Source organism: Papio anubis, chromosome 15 (genome assembly GCF_008728515.1).
Source record: "Papio anubis isolate 15944 chromosome 15, Panubis1.0, whole genome shotgun sequence".
NCBI lineage: Eukaryota > Metazoa > Chordata > Mammalia > Primates > Cercopithecidae > Papio > Papio anubis.
Genome location: NC_044990.1, coordinates 3,270,099 through 3,287,785, shown reverse-complemented (window position 1 = coordinate 3,287,785; position 17,687 = coordinate 3,270,099). Strand labels below are relative to the sequence as shown.

The 17,687-nt window shown below is 43.6% G+C and overlaps 1 protein-coding gene and 1 long non-coding RNA gene across 7 annotated transcripts in view; one reads left to right on the top strand and one right to left on the bottom strand.

Moving 5' to 3' along the window:
- SACS (sacsin molecular chaperone) overlaps positions 1 to 17,687 on the top strand; it is a 106,157-nt gene that overhangs the window by 39,459 nt on the left and 49,011 nt on the right. The window lies entirely within an intron of this gene.
- LOC103879094 overlaps positions 1 to 17,687 on the bottom strand; it is a 122,997-nt gene that overhangs the window by 104,314 nt on the left and 996 nt on the right. Inside the window, exon 3 of one of the 5 annotated variants that reach the window (XR_004178617.1) lies at positions 5,497 to 5,544. The exons of 2 other annotated variants lie outside the window; for them this stretch is intronic. This is a non-coding gene — a long non-coding RNA (uncharacterized LOC103879094). 2 more of the 5 variants (XR_002518237.2, XR_002518239.2) reach the window with 2 other exon arrangements.

Below are 17,687 nucleotides of genomic sequence, written 5' to 3'. Positions count from 1 at the left end.
CTACCAAAAAATACAAAACACTAGCCGGGCGAGGTGGCGGGCGCCTGTAGTCCCAGCTATTCGGGAGGCTGAGGCAGGAGAATGGCATAAACCCGGGAGGCGGAGCTTGCAGTGAGCTGAGATCCGGCCACTGCACTCTAGCCTGGGTGACAGAGCCGAGACTCCGTCTCGAAAAAAAAAAAAAAGGACAGTGACCTTGGGCTGAAGGACACAACCAGGCCCTGGTGACGCTGCAGGGGGGATGAATCCCCTGACCGTACTCTGTTCCTTCCTCCCAGCTCCTGTGGGGGCTCCTTATGGGCCAACTCCACCTGCAGCCAAAGTGACCACAGCCCTGTTGCCCAAAGAGGCCAACCTGAGCCGGAGAGCTGGGTGGGCAGGGCCTCAGGGGCAAAGGGAAGACATTTGGAGTCTGTGGAAAGATGCTTGGATGTTCACCTCCTTCACCCAGAACTGACAGTAATCCTTGCCTGACCTCGGTGCCTCTTGACCTCTTTTTAAGAATTTCATCATGAAAAATTTCAGGCGTGTACAGAGGTATAGAAAAATCTCACCGGGAGCATTCACAAACTCAGTATGCAGATTCCACAGTGACTGAAAGTCTGCCAGCTGTGTTTATATTGACCCTTTGCCTTGTGTTGGTATTTTAAAGCAATTCCCAGGTCCCCAGGCACGGCCCGTGGTGGCGTCTGCACTGAGGGGTGCAGGCGTGTGGTGGCGCTTCTCAGATAGCATGGCGGTCACCTGGAGGAGCCCAGGGTGGCCCAGGGAAGGTTTGGGCGGGAGAAGGAGGGACTCCTGTGTGCAGCATAACACCTGAATGAGGGGCATGACAACCACACGAACACGCTCGCTGCCTAACGTCTGCGGGCGCTGCACTCAGTACTCTTCAGACCCGATGTGGGATGGTTGCCTTCAATGAAAAACAAACGGATAGCTTCTTCATGAGAATAACACAGCACAAATGTATGACCCAGCATAACACATTAGGATTTTATTTACTTATTATTTATTTTTTTGAGACAAGGTCTCACCGTGTCATCCAGGCTGGAGTGTGGTGGGATGATCACGGCTCACTGCAGCCTTGACCTCCCAGCTCAGCTTTTTGAGTAGCTGAGACTGTAGGTGTGTGCCCCCCCACACTAAATATAAAATTAGTCCCCCAGCTAATTATTATATTTTTTGTAGAGACGAGGTTTTGCCATCTTGCCCAGGCTGATCTAGGACTCGTGAGCTCAAGCAATGTGCCCACTTCAGCTTCCCAAAGTGCTGGGATTACAAGTGTGAGCCATTGTGTCCAGCCAGGATTTTAAATTATCTCATTTGCTAAATCTCCTGGCGGTGGAATCCCATGTAGAAATGGAAACTTGGAGTCAAACAGACTGAAGATTTTTTTTTAAAAAATTAGGAAAAATGATCTATGTGTGAACCTTTACTATAAGTTACTCTTATTTCTAGTATGTTGTGATTTGGAACAGTAGTAAGAAGAAAAATTAATGCAGAAATAAAGCAGTCATTCTTTTCAGAGCCAAACACAGTTTGAAGCCTACAGAAGCTCCTAGACCAAGTAAAATAGGTTCTATAGAAAGAATAAATTCTATACCCTGTAGAAAGAATAACTTTTAAACGCTTGTAGAGTGAATAGAAAAAAAAACAAATCCCTTGAAAAGTTGTAGAAAATATAAAACTCTATACTTGCAGAAAATATAAATATCAGAAAAGCTGTATAAAAGTGGTCACATATTATTGTGACTTCTGGTATATGTAGATGCAGCCAAATAACTTGATATTTTGATGTAAAATTAAAATGCTCCCTTGTCCATCCCCCAACTCCCTGCAAAAAGAAGCAAAAAACAGAAAAAGTAGAATTGATCCTTCTCATAGTAGAAGAAGAGGATGGCTAAATGCAGAGTACAAAAAGAACAGATTTTAGACATTGTAATTTGTTCTTTTATCTGCATAGAGGATGGAAGCAAATGTGTCCTTCAAAGAGAATCATGTACTACGTATCTTTCGTACACACATTCCGTCCTTTTTCTTTAATTAGAGAAGGCTTAGCTCAAACTTTCCGCTGAGATACAGAATCAGATCTTTCTAAATTCAGAGGATGAAGTTTGGCAAGTAGAGCACATGTACTTTGTAGATATCATATTAAGTAAAATTAGTAACGTGTGGCTATAAAGACGACTTTCTAAGTGTTTGCCTTTTCCAGTGACCCTGATCAGAGGGCAGAAATAAATTGTCTTTATATCCACATGTTACTTATATATATATATATTTTACAATTATGAGTTTTATTTTGCAGTCATGCTGATTAATAGACATTTAGTTCCTATTTACAAAACCAACTCTAAAATTGCATTAATAAGTGTTGGGCAACTTATATGTATATAAGACTTATATTGGGCAAGACTTATAAGACACATATTGGGTAACATATATATATATACAAAAGACATATATTGGGCAATTTATATGTATATAAGACACAAGATATATATATGTATACACACATACATATATATACATATACACATATGTATTTTAGATAAATGGTAAAGGGTACTAAGGAGTAATTAACAGATGGATGGGTCTTTGGTAATTGATACATACAAGTTTCTGTTTAAAATCTTATTAATAAGTATGTAAAGAATATAAGGCATTCAGCTCCATGCCTTGTCCATAGAAAACTCATGTTATATATTTTTTGAATACATGGATTAAAATTTGATATTTGCAAATGATACTTTCTTTTGGTTTCTGATTCTTTGGTATTTTATCACCCTGAAATACTATATTAAATTTATTTATTTAGTTTTAATAGTTTTAGGGATACAAGTGGTTTTTGGTTACTTGGATAAACCGTGTAGTGGTGAAGTCTGAAATTTTAGTGCACTTATCACCTGAGTAGTTCACGTTATACCCAATATGTAGTTTTTTATCCCTCAGCCCCCTCCCATCCTCCCTGCTTCTGAGTCTCCAGTGTCCATTGTACCACTCTGTATGCTTTTGTGTACCCATAGCTTAGCTCCTGCTTACAAGTGAGAACATGGTATATTTGGTTTCCACTCCTGAGTTACTTCGCTTTGAATAATGACCTCCAATTCCATCCAAATTGCTGCAAAAGATATTATTTTGTTTTTTTTTTTAATGGCTGAGTAGTAGCCCGTGGTGTGTACGTATGTGTATATATACACACACACCATATTTTTATATTTTAAATATATTTTATGTTATATATATATATATACACACACACCATCTTTTTTTATCCACTCATTGGTTGATGGGGACTTCGACTGGTTACATATCTGGTTTTTTTTTTTTTTTTTTGAGACGAAGTCTCGCCCTGTCTCCCAGGCTGGAGTGCAGTGGCGCGATCTCGGCTCACTGCAAACTCCGCCTCCCGGGTTCACGCCATTCTCCTGCCTCAGTCTCCCAAAGTGCTGGGATTACAGGCATGAGCCACCGCGCCCAGCCCATATCTTTGCAATTGTGAATTGTGCTGTGGTAAACATATGTGTGTAGGTGTCTTTTTGATATAATGACTTCTCTTCTTTTGGGTGGATACCCAGTAGCAGGATTGCTGGACTGAATGGCAGATCTACTTTTAGTTCTTTAAGGGATCTCCATACTGTTTTCCATAGAGGTTATACTAGTTTACATTCTCATCAGCAGTGTGTAACTGTTCCTTTTCACCGCATCCATGCCAACATCTATTGTTTTCTGCCATTTTAATAATGGCCTTTCTGGCTGGGGTACAGTGGTGTCTCATTGTGGTCTTAATATGCATTTCTCTGAAGATTACACACATTATTACTTAACAGTACCTCACCGTCATATTCTCTGGATCCATAGATCATGTTGTAATAAGAGATTATTAATAACCTTTACTTCCTATTTTGGAACAGGAAATTGTTACTATGCATTTTTAAAGTAAATCCCACTAATGATACCTGACTTACTCATTTAGTGAACACTGGACAGGGGTTAGGTTAGGGCTCTTTAGCCCATTGCTTTAATTCGAAAAATGGGTTCTTCATGGATTAAGTTACCTTAATCCTCTGTGTCCAATCAGTTGGCTATTTAAACCATGCTTAGTTGATGGTGGTTTATTTTAATTCAAAGGTCTTTAAAATGGAGTAACTAATATTTTCCAACTTATAATCTTTCATGTCGGTTGTCTCATATTAGTTTTTATAGATGTTATTTATCACAATTACAAAGTCACTTAGGTGTATTTGAAGCTTAAGGGACAGATTAAGTTGCAAGTTCCCGCTAAGGAGCTGAATTATCTGCACCATGCTGTCCATTGGGTAAACTCCCGAGATCATATAAGCTGCATCACCTGAACTCAAACCACCACCCTACACAGGCGAATGGCATCTTCCCAGATAAATGGTTTAAAAACCAGCCATCTATGAGGACCAAAAAGAAATGGTCAGGGTGACCAGAGGACCATCTAATCTCTAAAGGGTCTTCTAGCTTCGTAGTGAAGCCCTTAGAATGGCAGGTCCAGGAATACCTCATTTCATTCACAGACTTTTTCTTTTTTGAGACGGAGTCTGGCTCTGTCGCCCAGGCTGGAGTGCAGTGGCACGATCTCGGCTCACTGCAAGCTCGGCCTCCCGGGTTCATGCCATTCTCCTGCCTCAGCCTCCCGAGTAGCTGGGACCACAGGCGCCCGCCACTGCGCCTTCATAGATTTGAAGAGAGTTAGGTCTTTGTTTCGGTTAGGCTTTGGCTTAAGGGGATGTTGTGGCTGGTTTGATCTTCTACCCAGACCACTCAAATTGATTCCTAATCAGTAATAAGGCTGTTTTGCTTTCTTATAGTTTCTGTGTTCACTAGAATAGCACTATTTAATTTCCTTCAAAAACACTTCATTTGCATTCACAGCTTGGCTGTTTGTCATAAGAGACCTGCTTGCATCCTGTCTTGGCTTTCAGCATGCCTTCCTCACTAAGCTTAGTCGTTTCTAGCTTTTGATTTCAGGTGAGAGATGTGCAACTCTTCCCTTCGCTTGAACAGTCAGAGGCCACTATAGGGTTACTAACTACCCTAATTTCAATACTGTTGTGTCTTAGGGAAAAGGGAGGCTGGAGGAGAGGGAGAGAGGCAAGAACAGCCTGTTGGTAGAGTAGAGCAGTCAGAGAACGTACCATTTATCGACTAAGTTTACGGTCTTATTTAGGCACGGTTCATGGCACCCCAAAACAATTACAATAGTGACACCATAGATTAGTAATCACAGATCACCAAAGCAGATATAATAACAATGAAAATGTTTAAACTATTATGAGAACTTCCAAAAGGTGACGCGGAGACATACTAACGGAGCACTTGCTGTTGGGAAAATGATGCCGACAGACTTGCTGGATGCAGGATTGCCACAAACCTTCGATGTGTTAAAAACAAATGTTGGCCGGGCGCGGTGGCTCAAGCCTGTAATCCCAGCACTTTGGGAGGCCGGGACAGGCGCATCAAGAGGTCAGGAGATGGAGAGGAGACCATCCTGGCTAACACGGTGAAACCCTGTCTCTACTAAAAATACAAAAAAAATTATTGTATTTTACAATACAATGAATGCCAATGATTCCTTCATTCTCTGGTCTTCCACAGTCTGAATCCCAACTCCTCTTAGGCCCTGTTTTTTTCACCATTACACCTCCCAAACTAATATAAAGTGAACGGGTGCATCTCTTCCCTAGGCTTTGAAAAATTGTTTCGGGAGTTTGCTGTGAAAGGATAAATCAACTCACAACTTTCTCTAATAACCAGTTTATTAATATCTGTCCAATAAGAGTATTATTAAAGAAATGAACCCAAAACAGAAAAGTTAAGAAGGACTCCCTTTTCTTCCCCTAATTTAAATTTGTACAGAGATGGTAAGTGGTTATAGGGAGTGGTCACGAGAAGCCACACATGTGAACATCACTGCATTCGCTTATTTGGCATTGAATGATGTGGAACACAGAGTGACATACAAGAGGCCGTGATCGAGAGGGACTTCCCATAGTTTATGAGTAAATGCATTTCATTCCTATGTAGCCGCTGATGAGTGAAAGTTAAATGCTGAAGATGTCTGCGAAGGCAGAAGTCACCTTGCATTGGCTTGGCTGGAGAAAGCCTTCTGCTCTTCCGGCTGAGCACTGACTGATGGGTGGAAAATCAGGAATGTTATTTGAGTCTTCCCATCTCTGATGTCTTTTATTGCTACCTCCTGAAATGTGAAGGAGTGTTTCCAACACCCCATTCATGCACTTAACCACTTACGTATGAGATCGGAATTCTTCCATTGCATGATTTAAGGCCGAAGTTCTAGCTTTTTACCAACCCTCCACAGAAAGACCTTGCAATGACCCTTCTTACCGATCACCATCCTCATCTGCATACACATTTGCTGGGTTCTGTGCCAGGCACTGGGGTTGGGGAGAGGGTGATGGTGTGAACGAGGGATACAGAGGCATGTTTTCTGCGCTTGAATGTCTCCAGAGAGGGGCATAGCAAGCAAATATGTGGTTTGTGTAATATAGAAAGAGCTGGGATGGGTGGATATACAAATTATTCAGAGAGAGTAAGAAAGGAGACATAAATGTCATTTGTCCTGGACTTACTGCCGTTTTTCCTTAAACAGTGTCGGGGGGAGAGAGACAATTTTGAAGTGACATTTGAGTGGGGCTATCAAGGGTGGGCCATCAAAATTGAACATGGAAGGAGGAACCAGATGCTGCAGGAGGAAACAGAATGGACTGAGAAAGGTGCACAAAAAGAAGTACAAAGGCATGAACAGGCCTGCAGAGCTCTGGGGCTGTTCAGGAAGGAGGGATGGAGACAAGGCTGGGAAACATTTGGACATTACGATGCAGGTAACTTGAACTACTAAAAATATCTTGATGCTGGGGAGGGATTTAGTCATACTCGATTGTACAATAACTTGATGGTAATATGAAGGGTTGATTGGAGGAGAAAGGCTGTGGGGCAGTGAGAACAGCTGGGGCCCCAAGTGGTGGCCTGAGTAAGGGACAGGAGAGAGGTGCCAGTACCAACAGGAGGTGGCAATGGAGCCAAACGTGGTCAAACACTTCGACCTGGTGACTGATTGGATGTGTCAGTAGAGGGTTTTCTGAGAATGACCACCTTTTATTACTTTCCATATGAATTTTGTAGCTATAATATTTTCAGATTATTTAAACCAAAATTGGGAAATATTCAGAAAACTGGAAAAGTGACAAAGGCTTAAAAGCCAAACATACATATCACAGTTTTAATTACCAATGAATTTAAAAATATGTTTTCTATCCAGCCTGGGCAACATGACAAGACTTCATCTCTTAAAAAAAAAAAAAATTAGCCGGGCATGGTGGAACATGCCTGTAGTCCTGTAGTCCCAGTTACCCAGGAGACTGAGGTGGGAAGATTGCTTCAGCCCAGGAGTTCGAGGCTGCAGTGAGCCATGATCACACCACTGCACTCCACCCTGGCAGCAGAGCTAGACTCTTACCTCAAAAAAAAAAAAAAGAATATGTCTACTGAGCCATATTCTCTGCCTTAAGTGGTTTTCAAATTTTTGAGTTCCTTATGTAAATAACTTAGCAATTATATTTCTAAAGATTGTAGAAATGTGAACAATCACGATTTGTTTAGATTTAGGATTCATTGAGTCCTGAATGAAATATACATTTGAATATTATTATTTGCATCCCCGATTAAAAAATTCATTTTTGGTGAATCAAAAACATCCATTTTTATAATTGATGAGTAAATAAATATTTTTTTTTCGTTTTATAACAATCTAATATATCCAGTGCATCTCTATCAAGGGAACATTTGAAATGGTTTGGGAAATGAGCAAAATGTAAGATCTTAACAGATGAAGCTTCAATTCAATTGTAATCACATGAAATCCATTTTGCTTTTTATGGATCCATTCCTAATTTTCCTTCAAAATCTCCTGTGACCTACAAAAATTAGCCGGGCGTGGTGGCGGGCGCCTGTAATCCCAGCCACCTCGGAGGCCGGGGCAGGAGAATTGCTTGAGCCTGGGAGGCAGAGGTCGCAGTGAGCGGAGATCGTACCACTGCACTCCAGCCTGGGCAACAAAGCGAGACTCCGTCTCAAAAAAACAAGAAAACAAAAAAAACCCTCCGCTGACCTAATTCTAACTGGCGTTTTCTTTGTGACCCGTCCAGTGGTGGATGCCTGCCAACTACTATAATTGTCCTACAGAACAGCAAATGTGTGCAGCCGTTTATAATCTTTTCGGTATGAGGAAGACTGTAGCATGCTCCTCTGTTAATAATAGGCAAAGAAAATAAATTGGGTGTTATTCTTCACAAATGCAAAAATCTGTAATTTTGTGGTTGGGGTTTCTATGATTCATTTTTCCAAGTTACTGTGGCAAAGGCTCTGCACAGCAATAAAGTAATGATAACCCATTGAACTGTTCGTTGACAATATCACCCTGAGTCCAAATATTTAGAAATGGGATTTAAAAACTGGTTTTTATTTTTAAAAACCTTTAATGAATATAAGCAAGAAATAGTAAAAATACAATATGATAAAAATAAATAGTTCCCATTTAGTTTTTATAAATAAACTCATGTTTCTCAATTACTTCTGACCAGAGGATGTTAGTTTAATCAAATTAACGTCGAGGGATTCTATCTGAGACACCACCTCAAAACAAAATAAAGGGCAGAACTCAGGTGACTGTCATTAACTGAAAAGAAGTAGATAAGTGTAAGATGACACCCTTTTTGCTGAATGTATATATCTCTATTCTGTAATTCATGCTGTGTGTATTGATCCTGTGCAGGCTAGTAGGAGTGTTTGCCCAAGTGTGTGTGTGAGGGCTTCGTGCTGCCCACGTCCAGCCAGGCTGTGAGAATGCCATGCACTGGAGAGCATAAAACAGTGAGAAGCCTGAAGAGAGACCTCAGGACACGGGGCCCTGATGAGCGCCGAGCATGGTCTTTAGAATCTCAAGCAAAGGGTTGATTTCAGTCCCTTTACTCCAAAGTTGCGGGCAGCACAGCTTAGGGAAAATCAAGTGGAGCCCTGGGTTCCATGCCTGACACTTGCATTTGCAAAGAACTTTAGACAAATTACATACCCTCTTTGGGTCCTGTGTCCTGCTTTATGACGGTGGATGATAATGTCTCATTTTCAGGTTTATCTGGGAATTGCCTGTAATAGTGTGGATGTGATGGGTTCTATACTTATTGGGTGATAAACAAATTAAAATGAGTACTGTTCCGATTATTGAATTTTTAAAATAATGAACCCCTAAATTTGTCCATCTCTGGAGCCACAGAAACTTGTACAGATGAAAGCCACTCTTCTATTTGAAGAGTACAGCATGTCCCCTGAGGTCATGTTTTCTTCAGGGTAAATATCTCTGTTACGTCAATAACTGTCCCATATGGGGATCTGTACAGTGATTGAAGGCTTTGAGCATGTCCAGAGCACAGTTAGGTCTTGGCCCTGTGTGTGGTCTTGGGCAATTATAACGTTCCTGACGCTCTCTTTCATCACGTGTAAAGTAGAAACAATAATGCCTCATAGGGTTTTAGTGAAGATTAAATAAGATAGTGTTTGATGCCTACTGAGTGCTCAACTAGTGACAGCTTTATGATTATTATTATTGCTGTTATTATTATTAGGCTTGGTTTTGAGTTTCTCACCATCCCAATTGGAGCTTAAAATGAATGACTTTGTGGCTATGATTTCAGAGACAGTCGCAGGACTGATTTTTCCAAAATATGAACCCAGCGCCCCATACAGAAATTAAAATCCTTTGTTAAAATACAGGTAAACTTGGGAGAGGTGTTAGGTATTGGTTGTGAAGAAAGCCCTTTGGTTTTCTTCCTGTGTGAAGAGGCCAGCAGTGCTCAGAGGGCACTACCAAGGCCGGTGAGAATGGTAAGTGCTGCTGACAGCTGCCCAGTCGGCATCATCCTTTCTAAAGAGGTGGGGGGAAGTCAGTTCTCTTTGTAAACACTCTCTCTGTCTCTGTCTCTTTCTGTCACATGCACGCGCGCACACACACACACGCACACACACACACGCACGTACACACGCGCGCACACACACACACATGAGGGAATCCCAGGGCCTTCCTCAAGAGTAGGAAGGATGTTGAGGAAACAGTATGTGGCCCAAATGGGAAGAACCAACAATGCCATGTGACAGGTCGATCTGGCTGGGAGCTGAGCTCTGGAATGTGCTTGGGGATAAAAACAATGACGGAAGAAAAGAAAAAAAAGAGATTTCATTCCAGGCATAAGACCAAGCAGGAGGGCAGTGCCTGTCCCGCCTGGGGCGTAAAGCCATGGTGGTAACCCAGGGAAGCCCTGTTCATAGAAGACAATATCTGGGCAGTTGGCAGCAACTAATGACTTAGATAGGTTCCTTGACTTTAGGACTCTCGCTTTTATATTGAAATTGTATTTATTATGTTTGCGTATCATCCTATTCTTTAATCTCCTTACAAGCAGAGGTGTTGCTGTTATTCCCATTATCTTCAATTTCTCAGCACCCCGCAGAGGGGCTGCCTCACAAGCAAGGTGCACGGTTAACGTTTCCTGAACACCACCTGAACACCAGGGGACAGGGTGGAGAAAAGAGTAGGGCACATAGGAGAGGGAGGTGAGGTTGAGGTGAAGAGATTTGAGGCACTCAAGACTCCCTTTGCCGGCTCCCCGTGTTTTCCAGCACTGGCCTTGAGTGTTCAGATGCAGAAGGAGAGGGAGAGGAAGAGGCCCAGAGTGAGGGGAGCGCGAGGAGCCCCCCGTCATGTAATTCCTGCCTGACTGCTGTGCCATGAGGTTAGCAGTCCCCGAGCACAGGAAGCAGGCTTCTTTGTGGGGACACCAGTGCCCAGCATTGAGTGGGTGCTTCACAGTTTCACATTTTATGACATGAATGAACAGGAGAGGAACTGAGCACTTCCCAGGTCAGTGCTTGCTGCCACCTCACAATAAGCCTGGGAGGAAGGTGGCACCATGTTCAGCTGTACAGGTGAGAAAGAGAGTTTAGAGCCATGACCTGTCCACGCTCTCCCAGCAGCAGGCGCAAGAGCTGGGGTCACACCCTCAGTTCGCTACCACGAAGCCTGGTAGATGAGGGTGAGGGGCAGAACACCAAGAACAACTCAGACAAGTAAAGGAAAAGCAGAAGGGATATTAACTGATTGCAAGAGTAGCAAGAGTTGGAAGACAGAAAAAAGGAACAAGTGCATCAGAGTGTATTTTGGCATTTCTTGCTCTATTCCCTTTTTATATTATTTCCTTCTTTCAGTGTAATCACTTTTATGATGGAGTGTTTCACAAGTTTATGTCACAAGTTTCCTATTATTGTATCTAGAGCTGAGCTTCTATTAAAATATGCTAATTATTAGCATGTGTTCAGTTTAATCTACATGCTGCTACAGCCAGCTCACTCTTTCCATATTTTCTATAAAATGTTGGAAGCGCCAGGCGTGGTGGCTCACCTCTGTAATTCCAGCACTTTGGGAGGCCGAGGTGGGCAGATCATCTGAGGTCAGGAGCTTGAGACCAGCCTGGCCAACGTGGCGAAACACTGTCTCTACTAAAAACACAAAAAATTAGCTGGGCATGGTAGTGCGTACCTGTAATCCCAGCTACTCAGGAGGCTAAGGCATGAGAATTGCTTGAACCCAGGATGCAGACGTTGCAGTGAGCCAAGACTGTGCCACTGCACTCTATCCTGGGTGACACAGCGAGACTCTGCCTCAAAAAAAAAAAAAAAAAAATTGTTGCAAGAGAGGATGTTTGATCAAAGGTGGTCATCGATGTAAGAGGAACTGGAAAACCTCATGTGGTTTTAATATTCCTTGAAATGGCGGGTGCAGCTCAAGATGTGTCCCTACACTATCCGGGGGCCTGAGTCACGTTTTTCCTTCCTAATGCTAAGTCCTCTTGCATTACTCACTGACTTATGTAAGCATGACTGTATTTCCAGCCCTCACTGGTTAATTTTCTTTGGCAAAGCTGTCTTTGAATAACCCAGGATTTCTGGCAACCAAACAACAAACTCTCATTAAAATGACCAGTAGACTCAAAAGCATCATGTAAAATCTGTACAATCCTGTTTTCTCCTGATTTGTACAGTACGCTAGGGAATTCATAATGCCCTCTTCGGAAGGAGAAAAGGCAGGAATGCTAACTCAGAAACATGACTTCATTTCCCAAAGCATGTTTAATGTCACTAAAAATAAAAGCAAAGCAATTGTGTCTACCTGAGCACAAAGAGAAAAAAAGTTTTGTCATTTTTCTGGCATATGGTGATTGAATGTGGCCTGTCCAATAAATTCCATCTGAACCACTGGGATATCCCACGGAGGATCTATTCTTGGGACTACTCTGTGCCAGGCAGGGATGTTGGAGCCAGAATCCAGGCGCCCAGTGCTTGGTTCACTCCTGGCTCAGGAGACAAGGCCAGGAGGAGTGGGCCAGGCGTTGGACGGGAGGCTCGCAGCGCTGGTGCCTCTTGAAGCATCTGGCTCCCCCACCACAGACGCTGGGGCTGAGGTTGAATCTGAAGGAGGAGTGGGCACCGGGGAAGGAAGGAACACATATGCACAGGCCACACAGGAGAGCTCCAAGAGAGAATGTGGTGTGCTGGAGCCTGGCTGGGAATGTGGTGGGTAGGAAAGTCAAGTGGAGGGCACTGGATAGAAAGCGTGGACAGGATAAGAAGATTTTATTTTATTCTGCTGATGTATCTATTTGGGAGCAAATACGTCTGTTCTGACCACTCTGGTAGTGGACTGAAAACATTGTAGGAAGAGAGTAAAATGAACAAACCAACCACCAGGCTCCACGGAAAAACCAAGGTTTTTCGTTCCGTGTTTTCATTTAAATGGTTTTGTTCTCAGAGGTGGTCCAGGAAAAGCCTTTGCATTCACACCAGCTTCATTGTGAATTTTTTTCAGGTATAATTCACACACCATAACATTCGCCATTTTAAAGGGTACAATTCAGCTGGTTTTAAGGATGTTCAAAAAATTGTGCACATTGCACCACTAATTCCAGAACATTTCCACCATCGCCCAAAGAAACCCCACACCCATTAGCACTGCCTCCTCGTTCCCTGCCCCCACAGTCCCACTAATCTACCTTCTGTCTATAGGTCTGCCAATTCTGGACGTGTCATATAAATGGAATCATACAATATGTGGTCTTCAGTGACTGGCTTCTTTCACTTAGCAGAATGTCTGTAGGGGTCACCCATATTGTAGCATGATTCACTACTCCATCAAAGTCTACGATGAGTTTATAGTTTTTCCAACAAGAAAACCAAGACAATGCAATGGCACAGAGGCACAGATACCCAGAGTGTCAGGCCTGGAAGTTCAGGGTGCAGGCAGGAGCGAACATTCATTCATTCACAAATTCAGCAATATTTATTGAGTAGCTTTGGTGCTATGGACTGAACGTTTGTGTCCCTCCACCACTGATATGTGGAAGCCCTAACCTTTGATGGGATGGTATTGGGAGGCGGGCATTTGGGACATGATTAGGGTTAGATGAGGTCATGAGGGTGGGGCCTCCATAATGGGAGTAGTGCCCCTATAAGAAGAGATACCAGAGAGCTTGCTTCCTCTCTCTCCCCACACTCATACAAAGAAGAGGTCATGTGAGCAAAGTCAACAGAAGAGGCAACAGAATAAAATATACCTTGTGTGGACCTTGATATTGGACTCACAGCCTCCAGAACTGTAAGAAATAAATTTCTGTTGTGTAAGACACTCAGTTGATGGTATTTTGTTATGGCATCCTGAGCAGACTAAGACATTACGCATGCCGGACCCTATTCTAGGTGCTAGGGAAAGAGTGGGGAATTACACAGTGGCTTTGCTCTTTTTTTTTTTTTTTTTTTTGAGACAGACTCTCACTCTGTTGCCCAGGGTGAAGTGCAGTGGTGCAATCTCGGCTCACTGCAACCTCTGCCTCCCGGGTTCAAGCCATTCTCCTGCCTCAACCTCCTGAGTAGCTGGGACTACAGGCATGCGCCACCACGCTCGGCTAATTTTTATATTTTTAGTAGAGATGGGGGTTTCACTATGTTGGCCAGGCTGGTCTTGAACTCCTGACCTTGTAATCTGCCTGCCTCGGCCTTCCAAAGTGCTGGGATTATAGGCATGAGCCACCGCGCCCGGCTGACTTTGCTCTTATGGAGCATACAACATAGTGGGTTGAGATAGACATTTTGCATAGAGAGATAGCTGAATCTATCAGGTGGTGCGTACTGTGGAGAGACATCAGGTGAGAAAAGGGGATGAGAAGTACTAGAATGGCATTGGGAATGTTGCGGTTTCCATATGGTGGTCAGGAAGCCCTCCAGGAAAAATGACACCTGGGTGCAGACATGAAGGAGCTGAGGGAGTGAGAAGTGCCCTCTGGAAGAAGATTGGGCAAAGTAGGGAGAATAGCAAGTGCACAGACCTGGGCCAGAGTGCGGGCTTCGGTGTTCAAGAACCGAAGGGTGCCAAGTGTGTCTGTGGTGGAGTGAGCCGGGGGTGTGGGGGATGAGGCCTACAAGAGAGGGGACTGGTCACTAAGGCCTCGTAAGCTGAGGTCTCTGCCTCTCACTCTGAGTGACATGGAAACTCCAGGTGCAGGATTTTTATCTTCAGCTCGCCACTTACAGTGATTTTGCTCTAGTTCTGTCTAGCCACACCTTCCTCAAGACCCCGGCTGTGACCTGCAATCTTCTTTCTTGCTTTTATGGGAACACTGGATCACCAATTCATTTCAGATACCATCATGTACTGAACTCAAAATTGTCTAAGCAGTATTTGCAGTTGAATATACGTTCCCATAGAAACCTAAGAACAGGAGAAAGGAGCTGCCTAGGGGTAGGGGGAGGCTGTGTGGGGAGCAGGCTGGGGGCGGGGGAGGTGTGGGAGTGCCCCAGGGAAGCACAAAGAGAAAACCAGCGGAGAACCAGTAAAACTGACTTGGGAAAATCACTTGTCTGTTCTTTCAAGGTGGAGGGAATCTGATGGGAGGGAAGCCGTAATGCAGAGCGTTTATCAAATGCAGCGAGGTTAGTAGCACAGGACTAAGAGTCTCTTTCAGATAAGTGTAGGGAGACGTGACTTTCTGCCACCTGAGGCAAAAGTTATGAATGACGCCATGTGACATTCTATCCTGCTCTGCCGTCATGGGTCTGGAATGCCGCCTGCCATCCCTCTCCCGATTGCTCTGTGTGTCCTGCCATACCTGCATGGGGCATTTCAGATATGACAGGAGCCCCGTGGAAATATGGAGGCTTCTCCTCATTCATCCTGCGCAGAGCCCCTCTGGGCACAGACAGTGGAAGTCCCGCGGCCAGTGTCTACCAGTGATAACAGCTCAGTATGACTCAGAGCACCTATCTGTGTTCAGACCTCTTTTAGGTTGTGGGAAAGCATTAGTAAACGAAATAGGCACCAGTTCCAAACCCGGCTTGGTGGCAGTCTGGGAAGTGAATTGGAAAAGAGGAAACTCCTCCTCTCCTGGGAAATGAACTGGAGAGGAAGCAGCCCAGGTAGGAGGCAGTTACGCTGATGCGGGGCAAAGATAATGCAAGTGTGAACCACACTAGTTGCTTGGGGCCCCTTGCTTCTCACACAGGCTTTTCTGGGTAACATCAGCTTCCTGCATTTTATGGAGACCTCTGCTCAAAGGAACTCTCTAACCACCTGTCTTCTTTGCTCCGTTATCTTGCCCTGTCCCCTTAAATAGTACTGATCCCGACCTGACATCAGAGGCGGGATTTATATATTATTTGTCTGTATGTTTATCATTTGTCTCCTTTTCCCAGAATGCAAGCAGCAGATTAGGGGCTTTGGTTATTTTTGCCTTTAATAAAAGGTATTATTGATTGTAGCTTGGGCAACATAGGGAGACCCCGTCCCTAGAAAAAATAAAATAATTAGTTGGGTGTAGTGGCGTGCACCTGTAGTCACAGCAACTCTGGAGGCTAAGGCGGGAGGATCACTTGAGCCCAGGAGGTAGAGGGCACAGTGAGCTGTGATATGCCTTTGCACTTCAGCCTGGTCAAGAGCAAGACCTTGCTTCCAAAAAAAAAAAAAAAAAAAAAGATAGTATTGATGTAGTAACTACTGTGAGTCCAGGCCCTGACGGGATAACAGAAAGCCTGCAGCTGGAGTCAGGCCTGCTGACAGTCCTGCTCTGCCACTTCCCAGTTGTGTCTTTGGGTAGATCATTTCACCCCTCTGACCGTTAAGGTCCTCACTAAAGTTGGATTCCTACTTCCTTTTTGGGGGGAACTCATATATTTAGTGGTGGTTTTTGTGAAAATGATCCTGTCATGTATTTGGATAACATACACTAGAAACCATCATTGTATGCTTAGAAACTAGAAAACAAAACCCAAAGAATGTGGGAGCTCTCTCCCTAATATTGATGATGAATGCCTTGTTAACAAGATTTTGTCACTTTGGTTTTGTTCAACTACTGGTTGCCCAAGTTCATCTTTGCTTCTCATCAATTTTTTTTAGTGTTTCTGAGCTACCATTAAAAAAATATTATTTTTTTCTTGTAAAATACACATAAAATTGACCATATTGACCATTTCAAAGTATACAGTTCAGTGATTTAAAATAAATTCATAATGTTGTGCAACCATCAATACCATCGTCCATCTCTAGAAGTCTTCCATCTTGTAAAACTGAAACTCTGTCCTTATTAAACAACTACTTAGGGACTTTGTTTCATTCATTGTTGTATTCTTGCCATTCTGTTTTTCCCATGCCAACTAAACCTTTCAAATGCATCCTGAGGACACTTTGAATTCCAGATGTTCAAAGCTTCTTCCCACCAGCCTCCTTCCCCAGCAGCATCTGCTCCACTTCTAGTGAATGCCTCTTGCTGAAGTCATTCGCTGTCTCTCAAATCTTCAGCCCCAACCCTAGGTTCCATTGTCACTACATCCTGTTTGCCTGGCTCCCAAGGAAACTGTAGAACCAGGGGTTTACTGTGAAGTCTTTTAATTGAAGGATTTAGGGGTGAAGGATTTGTCCTGGGTGTGCTTTGAAGCTATGGCAGGAGCTGGTTTCCAGGACTTGGGGACTGCTGCATGGCCCAGAGAGAGAGGTTACTTGACAGAAGAGAGCTCACACTTTTTCCATTTGTTGATATTCTAATGTGTTTGGTTGTCCAGTCTTGTTCGATTACAGAAGTACTTTTTTTTTTTTTTTTTGAGCCAGTCTCGCTCTGTTGCCCAGGCTGGAGTGAAGTGGTGGGATCTTGGTTCACCGCACCCTTCACCTCCTGGGTTCAAGTGATTTTCCTGCCTTAGCCTCCAAGAGTAGCTGGGATTACAGGTGTGTGCCACCACACCCAGCTAATTTTTGTATTTTTAGTAGAGACAGGGTTTCACCGTGTTGGCCAGGCTTGTCTCGAACTCCTGATCTCAAGTAATCCACCTGCCTTGGCCTCCCAAAGTGCTGGGATTACAGACGTGAGCCACTGCACCCAGTCAAGTAGTACACATTTGGCCCTTAGGGTTTTCTGGCCTTGTCTTTATACTGAATCACCATATTCTCCTCCAATTGATGGAACATACTTACTTTTCTCTCCCAAGTAGGAAGAGGCATGACTTCTATCATTCCCTTTTTAACTATGGTAAGAGAGATGGAACAGCTGTAGAAC